The sequence below is a fragment of the Salvelinus alpinus genome, chromosome 11 (assembly GCF_045679555.1).
Source record: "Salvelinus alpinus chromosome 11, SLU_Salpinus.1, whole genome shotgun sequence".
NCBI classification, from domain to species: Eukaryota; Metazoa; Chordata; class Actinopteri; order Salmoniformes; family Salmonidae; genus Salvelinus; species Salvelinus alpinus.
The window spans coordinates 3,743,849-3,756,799 of NC_092096.1; positions in this window are offsets into that span (position 1 = coordinate 3,743,849).

Consider the following 12,951-nt stretch of genomic DNA (forward strand, 5'->3'; position numbering starts at 1 on the left):
TCTATAGAGATGTGACTGAGGTGGAGGTTGTATTGTATTCTTCACCATTGTCTATAGAGATATGACTGAGGTGGAGGTTGTGTTGTATTCTTCACCAGTCTCTATAGAGATATGACTGAGGTGGAGGTTGTATTGTATTCTTCACCAGTCTCTATAGAGATATGACTGAGGTGGAGGTTGTGTTGTATTCTGCACCAGTCTCTATAGAGATATGACTGAGGTGGAGGTTGTGTTGTATTCTTCACCAGTCTCTATAGAGATATGACTGAGGTGGAGGTTGTATTGTATTCTTCACCAGTCTCTATAGAGATATGACTGAGGTGGAGGTTGTATTGTATTCTTCACCAGTCTCTATAGAGATATGACTGAGGTGGAGGTTGTATTGTATTCTTCACCAGTCTCTATAGAGATGTGACTGAGGTGGAGGTTGTATTGTATTCTTCACCAGTCTCTATAGAGATATGACTGAGGTGGAGGTTGTATTGTATTCTTCACCAGTCTCTATAGAGATATGACTGAGGTGGAGGTTGTATTGTATTCTTCACCAGTCTCTATAGAGATGTGACTGAGGTGGAGGTTGTATTGTATTCTTCACCAGTCTCTATAGAGATGTGACTGAGGTGGAGGTTGTATTGTATTCCTCACCAGTCTCTATAGAGATATGACTGAGGTGGAGGTTGTATTGTATTCTTCACCAGTCTCTATAGAGATATGACTGAGGTGGAGGTTGTATTGTATTCTGCACCAGTCTCTATAGAGATATGACTGAGGTGGAGGTTGTGTTGTATTCTTCACCAGTCTCTATAGAGATATGACTGAGGTGGAGGTTGTATTGTATTCTTCACCAGTCTCTATAGAGATATGACTGAGGTGGAGGTTGTATTGTATTCTTCACCAGTCTCTATAGAGATATGACTGAGGTGGAGGTTGTATTGTATTCTTCACCAGTCTCTATAGAGATGTGACTGAGGTGGAGGTTGTATTGTATTCTTCACCAGTCTCTATAGAGATATGACTGAGGTGGAGGTTGTATTGTATTCTTCACCAGTCTCTATAGAGATATGACTGAGGTGGAGGTTGTATTGTATTCTTCACCAGTCTCTATAGAGATGTGACTGAGGTGGAGGTTGTATTGTATTCTTCACCAGTCTCTATAGAGATGTGACTGAGGTGGAGGTTGTATTGTATTCCTCACCAGTCTCTATAGAGATATGACTGAGGTGGAGGTTGTATTGTATTCTTCACCAGTCTCTATAGAGATATGACTGAGGTGGAGGTTGTATTGTATTCTGCACCAGTCTCTATAGAGATATGACTGAGGTGGAGGTTGTGTTGTATTCTTCACCAGTCTCTATAGAGATATGACTGAGGTGGAGGTTGTATTGTATTCTTCACCAGTCTCTATAGAGATATGACTGAGGTGGAGGTTGTATTGTATTCTTCACCAGTCTCTATAGAGATATGAGATGTGACTGAGGTGGAGGTTGTGTTGTATTCTTCACCAGTCTCTATAGAGATATGAGATGTGACTGAGGTGGAGGTTGTGTTGTATTCTTCACCAGTCTCTATAGAGATATGAGATGTGACTGAGGTGGAGGTTGTGTTGTATTCTTCACCAGTCTCTATAGAGATATGAGATGTGACTGAGGTCTATGTTTGCTGTAGGTTTTCCCTGTCTGACTTTTCAAAGTCCACAAACACAACTTTTTCAAACCTGGGCTGTCGGTTTGCCGAGACTCTGGGGAGAGATAGAGAGGTAGAATAGAGAAGGGGTCTCTGGGCTGTCGGTTTGCCGAGACTCTGGGGAGAGATAGAGAGGTAGAATAGAGAAGGGGTCTCTGGGCTGTCGGTTTGCCGAGACTCTGGGGAGAGATAGAGAGGTAGAATAGAGAAGGGGTCTCTGGGCTGTCGGTTTGCCGAGACTCTGGGGAGAGATAGAGAGGTAGAATAGAGAAGGGGTCTCTGGACGAGAGAGAGGGGGGGTGGGGTAGAGAGGAACGGTAGAGGGAACTCTCACTCATCTCCTCACACAAAACCACAAAAGACTGACAGAGCTACAGGTTCAAAGCCTTCCTCTCCTCTCTTCCGTTCTCTCTCTTTCTCTCGTCTGCTGTGGAATTTCAGTGCTGCATTTCTCTGTTTTTCCTTTTCTATCTCACACTGGGGGCTTTTCAATTCTCTCAATGATTCTGTCAGTCCATATGCGTCTCTCTCTCCCCTCTCCTCTCTCCTCTCTCCTCTCTCCCCTCTCCTCTCTAACTCTCTACCCCCCTCTTTACCCCCCCCTCTCTCTCTCTCTCTCTCTCTCTCTTTCAATATAGAACATTATAACAGGTGACATCCCCCTACCTTTCAATATAGAACATAACAGGTGACATCCCCTACCTTTCAATAAAGAACATAACAGGTGACATCCCCTACCTTTCAATATAGAACATTATAACAGGTGACATCCCCTACCTTTCAATAAAGAACATAACAGGTGACATCCCCCTACCTTTCAATATAGAACATAACAGATGACATCCCCCTACCTTTCAATATAGAACATAACAGGTGACATCCCCCTACCTTTCAATATAGAACATTATAACAGGTGACATCCCCTACCTTTCAATATAGAACATTATAACAGGTGACATCCCCCTACCTTTCAATATAGAACATAACAGGTGACATCCCCTACCTTTCAATATAGAACATTATAACAGGTGACATCCCCTACCTTTCAATATAGAACATAACAGGTGACATCCCCTACCTTTCAATATAGAACATTATAACAGGTGACATCCCCTACCTTTCAATATAGAACATAACAGGTGACATCCCCTACCTTTCAATAAAGAACATTATAACAGGTGACATCCCCTACCTTTCAATAAAGAACATAACAGGTGACATCCCCTACCTTTCAATATAGTACATAACAGGTGACATCCTCTACCTTTCAATATAGAACATAACAGGTGACATCCCCCTACCTTTCAATATAGAACATTATAACAGGTGACATCCCCTACCTTTCAATATAGAACATAACAGGTGACATCCCCTACCTTTCAATATAGAACATTATTACAGGTGACATCCCCCTACCTTTCAATATAGAACATTATAACAGGTGACATCCCCTACCTTTCAATATAGAACATAACAGGTGACATCCCCCTACCTTTCAATATAGAACATTATAACAGGTGACATCCCCCTACCTTTCAATATAGAACATTATAACAGGTGACGTCCCCTACCTTTCAATATAGAACATAACAGGTGACATCGTCTACCTTTCAATAAAGAACATAACAGGTGACATCCCCTACCTTTCAATATAGAACATTATAACAGGTGACATCCCCCTACCTTTCAATATAGAACATAACAGGTGACATCCTCTACCTTTCAATAAAGAACATAACAGGTGACATCCCCTACCTTTCAATATAGAACATTATAACAGGTGACATCCCCTACCTTTCAATATAGAACATTATAACAGGTGACATCCCCTACCTTTCAATATAGAACATTATACCAGGTGACATCCCCCTACCTTTCAATAAAGAACATTATAACAGGTGACATCCCCTACCTTTCAATAAAGAACATTATAACAGGTGACATCCCCTACCTTTCAATATAGAACATTATAACAGGTGACATCCCCTACCTTTCAATAAAGAACATTATAACAGGTGACATCCCCTACCTTTCAATAAAGAACATTATAACAGGTGACATCCCCTACCTTTCAATATAGAACATTATAACAGGTGACATCCCCTACCTTTCAATAAAGAACATTATAACAGGTGACATCCCCTACCTTTCAATATAGAACATAACAGGTGACATCCCCTACCTTTCAATATAGAACATAACAGGTGACATCCCCTACCTTTCAATAAAGAACATTATAACAGGTGACATCCCCTACCTTTCAATATAGAACATAACAGGTATAATCCCCTACCTTTCAATAAAGAACATTATAACAGGTGACATCCCCTACCTTTCAATATAGAACATAACAGGTGACATCCCCTACCTTTCAATATAGAACATAACAGGTGACATCCCCCTACCTTTCAATATAGAACATAACAGGTGACATCCCCTACCTTTCAATATAGAACATAACAGGTGACATCCCCCTACCTTTCAATATAGAACATTACAGGTGACATCCCCTACCTTTCAATATAGAACATTATAACAGGTGACATCCCCTACCTTTCAATATAGAACATAACAGGTGACATCCCCTACCTTTCAATATAGAACATTATAACAGGTGACATCCCCCTACCTTTCAATATAGAACATTATAACAGGTGACATCCCCTACCTTTCAATATAGAACATAACAGGTGACATCCCCTACCTTTCAATATAGAACATAACAGGTGACATCCCCTACCTTTCAATATAGAACATTATAACAGGTGACATCCCCCTACCTTTCAATATAGAACATTATAACAGGTGACATCCCCCTACCTTTCAATATAGAACATTATAACAGGTGACATCCCCTACCTTTCAATATAGAACATAACAGGTGACATCCCCTACCTTTCAATATAGAACATAACAGGTGACATCCCCCTACCTTTCAATATAGAACATTATAACAGGTGACATCCCCCTACCTTTCAATATAGAACATAACAGGTGACATCCCCTACCTTTCAATATAGAACATAACAGGTGACATCCCCCTACCTTTCAATATAGAACATAACAGGTGACATCCCCTACCTTTCATTATAGAACATAACAGGTGACATCCCCTACCTTTCAATATAGAACATAACAGATGACATCCCCCTACCTTTCAATATAGAACATTATAACAGGTGACATCCCCCTACCATTCAATATAGAACATAACAGGTGACATCCCCTACCTTTCAATATAGAACATAACAGGTGACATCCCCTACCTTTCAATATAGAACATTATAACAGGTGACATCCCCTACCTTTCAATATAGAACATTATAACAGGTGACATCCCCCTACCTTTCAATATAGAACATTATAACAGGTGACATCCCCCTACCTTTCAATATAGAACATAACAGGTGACATCCCCCTACCTTTCAATATATAACATAACAGGTGACATCCCCTACCTTTCAATATAGAACATAACAGGTGACATCCCCCTACCTTTCAATATAGAACATAACAGGTGACATCCCCCTACCTTTCAATATAGAACATTATAACAGGTGACATCCCCTACCTTTCAATATAGAACATAACAGGTGACATCCCCTACCTTTCAATATAGAACATAACAGGTGACATCCCCTACCTTTCAATATAGAACATAACAGGTGACATCCCCCTACCTTTCAATATAGAACATTATAACAGGTGACATCCCCTACCTTTCAATATAGAACATAACAGGTGACATCCCCTACCTTTCATTATAGAACATAACAGGTGACATCCCCTACCTTTCAATATAGAACATAACAGATGACATCCCCCTACCTTTCAATATAGAACATTATAACAGGTGACATCCCCCTACCATTCAATATAGAACATAACAGGTGACATCCCCTACCTTTCAATATAGAACATAACAGGTGACATCCCCTACCTTTCAATATAGAACATTATAACAGGTGACATCCCCTACCTTTCAATATAGAACATTATAACAGGTGACATCCCCCTACCTTTCAATATAGAACATTATAACAGGTGACATCCCCCTACCTTTCAATATAGAACATAACAGGTGACATCCCCCTACCTTTCAATATAGAACATAACAGGTGACATCCCCTACCTTTCAATATAGAACATAACAGGTGACATCCCCTACCTTTCAATATAGAACATAACAGGTGACATCCCCCTACCTTTCAATATAGAACATTACAGGTGACATCCCCCTACCTTTCAATATAGAACATTATAACAGGTGACATCCCCTACCTTTCAATATAGAACATTATAACAGGTGACATCCCCTACCTTTCAATATAGAACATTATAACAGGTGACATCCCCTACCTTTCAATATAGAACATTATAACAGGTGACATCCCCTACCTTTCAATATAGAACATTATAACAGGTGACATCCCCTACCTTTCAATATAGAACATTATAACAGGTGACATCCCCCTACCTTTCAATATAGAACATTATAACAGGTGACATCCCCCTACCTTTCAATATAGAACATAACAGGTGACATCCCCCTACCTTTCAATATAGAACATTATAACAGGTGACATCCCCTACCTTTCAATATAGAACATAACAGGTGACATCCCCTACCTTTCAATATAGAACATAACAGGTGACATCCCCCTACCTTTCAATATAGAACATTACAGGTGACATCCCCCTACCTTTCAATATAGAACATTATAACAGGTGACATCCCCTACCTTTCAATATAGAACATAACAGGTGACATCCCCTACCTTTCAATAAAGAACATAACAGATGACATCCCCCTACCTTTCAATATAGAACATAACAGGTGACATCCCCTACCTTTCAATATAGAACATAACAGGTGACATCCCCCTACCTTTCAATATAGAACATAACAGGTGACATCCCCCTACCTTTCAATATAGAACATAACAGGTGACATCCCCCTACCTTTCAATATAGAACATTATAACAGGTGACATCCCCTACCTTTCAATAAAGAACATAACAGGTGACATCCCCTACCTTTCAATAAAGAACATTATAACAGGTGACATCCCCTACCTTTCAATATAGAACATAACAGGTGACATCCCCTACCTTTCAATAAAGAACATTATAACAGGTGACATCCCCTACCTTTCAATAAAGAACATAACAGGTGACATCCCCTACCTTTCAATAAAGAACATAACAGGTGACATCCCCCTACCTTTCAATATAGAACATAACAGATGACATCCCCCTACCTTTCAATATAGAACATTATAACAGGTGACCTCCCCTACCTTTCAATATAGAACATTATAACAGGTGACATCCCCTACCTTTCAATATAGAACATAACAGGTGACATCCCCCTACCTTTCAATATAGAACATTATAACAGGTGACATCCCCTACCTTTCAATATAGAACATTATAACAGGTGACATCCCCTACCTTTCAATAAAGAACATTATAACAGGTGACATCCCCTACCTTTCAATATAGAACATTATACCAGGTGACATCCCCTACCTTTCAATATAGAACATAACAGGTGACATCCCCTACCTTTCAATATAGAACATTATAACAGGTGACCTCCCCCTACCTTTCAATATAGAACATTATAACAGGTGACCTCCCCCTACCTTTCAATATAGAACATAACAGGTGACATCCCCTACCTTTCAATATAGAACATTATAACAGGTGACCTCCCCCTACCTTTCAATATAGAACATAACAGGTGACATCCCCCTACCTTTCAATATAGAACATTATAACAGGTGACATCCCCTACCTTTCAATATAGAACATAACAGGTGACATCCCCTACCTTTCAATATAGAACATAACAGGTGACATCCCCTACCTTTCAATATAGAACATTATAACAGGTGACATCCCCTACCTTTCAATATAGAACATTATAACAGGTGACCTCCCCTACCTTTCAATATAGAACATTATAACAGGTGACATCCCCTACCTTTCAATATAGAACATTATAACAGGTGACATCCCCTACCTTTCAATATAGAACATTATAACAGGTGACATCCCCTACCTTTCAATATAGAACATAACAGGTGACATCCCGCTACCTTTCAATATAGAACATTATAACAGGTGACATCCCCTACCTTTCAATATAGAACATAACAGGTGACATCCCCCTACCTTTCAATATAGAACATTATAACAGGTGACATCCCCTACCTTTCAATATAGAACATTATAACAGGTGACATCCCCCTACCTTTCAATATAGACCATAACAGGTGACATCCCCTACCTTTCAATATAGAACATAACAGGTGACATCCCCCTACCTTTCAATAAAGAACATTTTAAGAAATGTTTGTGTACAATATTTCTTAGAAATATAATATTTCAAAAGTATTTCAAATTTGCTCAGAAATGTTGAACATCAACGTACAGTGTTCCTTGGATCCGTGTAGGGAGTCAGAGCTTTACACAGCCCAGGTGTTGTTCAGAAGCCCAGGTGTTGTTCAGAAGCCCAGGTGTTGTTGAGAAGCCCAGGTGTTGTTGAGAAGCTCAGGTGTTGTTGAGAAGCTCAGGTGTTGTTGAGAAGCCCAGGTGTTGTTCAGAAGCCCAGGTGTTGTTGAGAAGCCCAGGTGTTGTTCAGAAGCCCAGGTGTTATTCAGAAGCCCAGGTGTTGTTGAGAAGCCCAGGTGTTGTTGAGAAGCCCAGGTGTTGTTCAGAAGCCCAGGTGTTGTTGAGAAGCCCAGGTGTTGTTCAGAAGCCCAGGTGTTGTTGAGAAGCCCAGGTGTTGTTCAGAAGCCCAGGTGTTGTTCAGAAGCCCAGGTGTTGTTCAGAAGCCCAGGTGTTGTTGAGAAGCACAGGTGTTGTTCAGAAGCCCAGGTGTTGTTGAGAAGCCCAGGTGTTGTAGAGAAGCCCAGGTGTTGTTCAGAAGCCCAGGTGTTGTTCAGAAGCCCAGGTGTTGTTGAGAAGCCCAGGTGTTGTTCAGAAGCCCAGGTGTTGTTCAGAAGCCCAGGTGTTGTTCAGAAGCCCAGGTGTTGTTCAGAAGCCCAGGTGTTGTTCAGAAGAACAGGTGTTGTTGAGAAGCCCAGGTGTTGTTCAGAAGCCCAGGTGTTGTTCAGAAGCCCAGGTGTTGTTCAGAAGCCCAGGTGTTGTTCAGAAGCCCAGGTGTTGTTCAGAAGCCCAGGTGTTGTTGAGAAGCCCAGGTGTTGTTCAGAAGCCCAGGTGTTGTTCAGAAGCACAGGTGTTGTTGAGAAGCACAGGGAACAGGGTTTAGATTACATAGGGAATAGGGGTTTAGATTACATAGGGAATAGGGGTTTAGATTACATAGGGAATAGGGGTTTAGATTACATAGGAAATAGGGGTTTAGATTACATAGGGAATAGGGGTTTAGATTACATAGGGAATAGGGTTTAGATTACATAGGGAATAGGGTTTAGATTACATAGGGAATAGGGGGCTAGATTACATAGGGAATAGGGGTTTAGATTACATAGGGAATAGGGGTTTAGATTACATAGGGAATAGGGGTTTAGATTACATAGGGAATAGGGTTTAGATTACATAGGGAATAGAGTTTAGATTAAATAACGAATAGATTATGTAAGGCATCCTTGGAAAGGGGCTCTACAGAACCTGTTCATCATAATGCCTCTCTAAGCTACGTATCTGCTGGGGATATGAGTCAAACCCCACGCATCAGTCAATACAGTCATAGTTAAAGGGAGGTCATCCTATGGAGGGACGACAGGTAGCCTAGTGGTTAGAGTGTAGGGGCGGTAGGTAGCCTAGTGGTTAGAGTGTAGGGATGGCAGGTAGCCTAGTGGTTAGACTGTAGGGACGGCAGGTAGCCTAGTGGTTAGAGTGTAGGGACGGCAGGTAGCCTAGTGGTTAGACTGTAGGGACGGCAGGTAGCCTAGTGGTTAGAGTGTAGGGACGGCAGGTAGCCTAGTGGTTAGAGCGTTTGGCCATTAACCGAAAGGTTGCTGGATCGAATCCCCGAGCTGACAAGGTAAAAATATGTCCTTCTCCCCCTGAACAAGGCAGTTAAACCCACTGTCGTAGCTAGATAACCTTTTGTCAATAGGGGGAGCTGTTAGCATTATTATTTTTTTTACATTTCCAAATTAAACTGCCTCGTACTCAATTCTTGCTCGTACAATATGCATATTATTATTACTATTGGATAGAAAACAATCTCTAGTTTCTAAAACCGTTTGAATTATGTCTGTGGGTGAACCAGAACTCTTTCTACAGCGAAACTCATGACAGGACATGCGAAGCTCTGAAAAATAGTCTCTGATCTCGGATCAGTATAAAACTCTGTGTGTGCGCTATGGCTTGACATGAACTGCACCCGCCTTCCCCTGGATGTCAGTAACCAATGAGAAGTGGAATGGTGTCTCTAGGTGTTTCTCAGAGTTTATAAAAGGGAATGGAGTGAGATGTCCCTTCTTTTCGACGCTCGCCAGGACGCAAGGGAGGACATCAGAATCGCATGCTCAAAAGCTCTCGTTATTGATCAAAGATATATCCGTCTGTGATTTAATTCGATATAGGTGTTAGAAACATCATAACGAAGTTATTTGAAACCGATTTATATCAGTTTATGCGAGTATATTGCTATTTTTCTGAATTTCCTTAGTATTGCGTTTGAGGATTTGGGCATGTGTGTGCCGTGTAGCTATCGTTAGCTGCTAGTTCCGAAGTTGAGGAGGTCGTTTTACAACAAAGCAACGATTCTTTTGGACAAAGGACACATTGCCCAAGATACTAATGGAAGCTCGTCCAAAAGTAAGAGTTATTTATGATTTTATTCCGTATTTATGTGGAAAAATGTAAACGCAGTTGTCAGCCATTTTTTGCGGCACTAGTCTGGTTGTAACTCACAATGTATGTCTAGTAACGTAAATTTTAAAAATCTAAATCAGCGGTTGCATTAATAACCAATGCATCTTTCATTAGCTGTCCAACCTGTATTTTTTTAGTCAATCTAATCGATAAATAATCGTAAACTTAGGTGCCTTTCCAAGATGGCGCCGGGTAGAATGCATGCCATGTTTTGACAGATTACATTGCATAACCACGATTTGTGATGCTAAATATGCACATTTTCGAACAAACTCTATATGCATTGTGTAATATGATGTTACAGGACTGTCATCTGAAGAATTCTGAGAAGGTTAGTGAAAAAAATTATATATTTTGGTGGCGATAACGTTATCGCCCCTTTTGCCTTGATTCAATGCTGGTGTGATGTTAGCTCATGTGGTATGCTAATATAACGATATATTGTGTTTTCGCTGTAAAACACTTAGAAAATCTGAAATATTGTCTGGATTCACAAGATCTGTGTCTTTCGATTGCTGTAGGCTGTGTATTTTTCAAAAATGTTTTAGGATGAGTATTTTGTTAATTGACGTCGGTCTCTGTAATTATTCCGGCTGCTTCCAACGCTATTTCAGATTGCAGCTGCAATGTAGAACTGTGATTTATACCTGAAATATGCACATTTTTCTAAAATAACATATCCTATACCATAAATATGTTATCAGACTGTCATCTTATGAAGTTGTTTCTTGGTTAGTGGCTATATATATCTTTATTTAGTCGAATTAGTGATAGCTACTGATGCAGGAAAAAAATGGTGGGAAAAAAAAGTTGTGTCTTTTGCTATCGTGGTTAGCTAATAGATTTACATATTGTGTCTTCCCTGTAAAACACTTAGAAAATCTGAAATATTGTCTGGATTCACAAGATCTGTGTCTTTCATCTGGTGTCTTGGACTTGTGATTTAATGATATTTAGATGCTTGTATTTACTTGTGACGCTATGCTAGGCTATGCTAGTCAGCTTTTTTACTGTGGGGGGTGCTCCCGGATCCGGGATGAGTACCAAGTAAAAGATAAGATACGAGAGTACCACAAACTCTTGTTTTCAACATTAAATGTCTATTCCTGATTGGCTGGCCTACAACTCAACAAGGACAGCCAATCATTGCTGACAGAGGTTGATTCTCACAGCTTGTTTGAGGGAGACGCTCACGTTGTTCAAGACATGTGACGTCGGTAGCTAGCTGGAGTACGACGACACGACAGGCTCTCTAACAACATTACACTGTTACATGCTGTGTGAAAGGTTAAAGGTTAACATCCAGACATCCCTCCCTTCCACTACCTGTCCCCTCCTGTCTGCTCTCGTCTCCTCAGAGGTGAGATGGAGGGTTGAGATGGAGGGATGAGATGGAGGGATGAGATGGAGGGAGAGATGGAGGGATGAGATGGAGGGATGAGATGGAGTGATGAGATGGAGGGATGAGATGGAGGGATGAGATGGAGGGAGAGATGGAGGGATGAGATGGAGGGATGAGATGGAGGGATGAGATGGAGGGATGAGATGGAGGGATGAGATGGAGGGATGAGATGGAGGGAGAGATGGAGGGATGAGATGGAGGGAGAGATGGAGGGATGAGATGTAGGGAGCGATGGAGGGATGAGATGGAGGGATGAGATGGAGGGATGAGATGGAGGGATGAGATGGAGGGAGAGATGGAGGGATGAGATGGAGGGATGAGATGGAGGGATGCGATGGAGGGATGAGATGGAGGGAGAGATGGAGGGATGAGATGGAGGGATGAGATGGAGGGATGAGATGGAGGGATGAGATGAAGAGATGAGATGGAGGGATCAGATGGAGGGAGAGATGGAGGGATGAGATGGAAGGATGAGATGGAGGGATGAGATGGAGGGATGAGATGGAGGGATGAGATGGAGGGAGAGATGGAGGGATGAGATGGAGGGATGAGATGGAGGGATGAGATGGAGGGATGAGATGAAGAGATGAGATGGAGGGATCAGATGGATGGAGAGATGGAGAGATGGAGGGAGAGATGGAGGGATGAGATGGAAGGATGAGATGGAGGGATGAGATGGAGGGATGAGATGGAGGGATGAGATGGAGGGAGAGATGGAGGGATGAGATGGAGGGATGAGATGAAGAGAGGGAAGAAGAGAGGCGATGGAGTAGAGGTCGGAGACTCAGAGCTCAGGGGCAGTTCTGTTATCTCTAGTCCAGGACAGCGTCCCTCAGCTGGGCCTACAGGGCAGAGCACCAGGCTCCTCTGGTCCTCTCTGCTCTCCACACCGGACAGATAAGAGAAAGGTCAGGGCGGCTCAAGTCTCCAGTCACCTCCAGGCCAGAGGCAGATACAGCTAAGATGGCTGCCAGACACATTACAATACAGGGGAAGCTAACTGACTGTAC